The following is a 1,166-nucleotide window of genomic DNA, read 5'->3' on the forward strand; positions in this document are numbered from 1 at the left end:
CACAGCAGTCATCTTGTAGTTACCAGGAATGGTGTTGTGGGCATCTGCAGTGTGAGTTGTCCTTGGGTATCTGGCTTCCTTAAGAATGGCAGAGTAGTTCTTATTTTCTTCTGAGGTAATGCAGGGTTGGTAATTATCATCTTCTCAAGTTGCAAGTTCTTCAACCTTGTTTTCGGCCTCCGGGCCATGGCCATCCAGCGCTGGAGAGGCCAGGGAGGCCGCCCCCCCCCAGGGGGGGCAGGCTGTTCGGGTGCGCGGCTGTGCAGCAGGGGTGGGAGCCCCCGGCTGCGGGGTCCCTCCTGGAGGTAGTCAGATGATTTTTGATAGGATATAAGAAAGAGACATACTATTTCTATTTGACTATATTTTGGTCTTTCTCTTTTTAACTGCCTTTTTTTTTTTAACTCCCTTTTTTGTTTATTTTTTAGAGAGATTTTTTGCTATAGGGCACGTGTGCTTGCCAGAGAGACAGATAGAGACAAAGAGACAGAAAGTGGAAAATCACATTGGTCATGCCACAATCCCTTCTCCTCCTTTCTCCTCTTGGGATTTTGGGCATACACACACACATGCCTGTCATGAATTTTAAGCTGCCTAAGACTCAAATCATGGTCAACTATGGTGGGAGTCCAGTGGCATAACCATTATACCATCTGCCAGTCCCTTTATTATTATTTTTTAATTTTCTATAGGGCATGTGCACTCATCAGAGAGAGAGAGAGAGAGAGAGAGAGAGAGAGAGAGAGGAGAGAAAGTGAGAAAGCAGGCTGCCAAACCTGAGTCCTGAACCAGGGTTGGCCATGTGGGAGTCCAGTGCCTTAACCACCACGCCACCTGTTGGCTCCCTTCAACTGATTTTTGAAAGTTGATTCAGCACTGCATACATTGTTGGATTCAATCTGATATTATTTTGTTGAATATTTTACACCTATATGATGAGAGACATTGGTCTTTAATTATTCTCTCATTATGTTTTTGTTTGGTTTTGTTAATAAGGTAGTATTGGCCTCATAGAATGAGTTTAGAGGTGAAAGATGGGGATTTAGTTTCATTTTTCTTTAGGCTGATACCCAGTTTTTCCAACACCATTTGCTAAAGAAGTTTTCCTTTTCCCAGTGGATTGACTGGTAGCTTGTGTCAAAAATCAGTTGGCTATATGTTTGGGG

This window comes from Tupaia chinensis, unplaced genomic scaffold (assembly GCF_000334495.1).
Source record: "Tupaia chinensis unplaced genomic scaffold, TupChi_1.0 Scaffold000544_1, whole genome shotgun sequence".
NCBI lineage: Eukaryota > Metazoa > Chordata > Mammalia > Scandentia > Tupaiidae > Tupaia > Tupaia belangeri.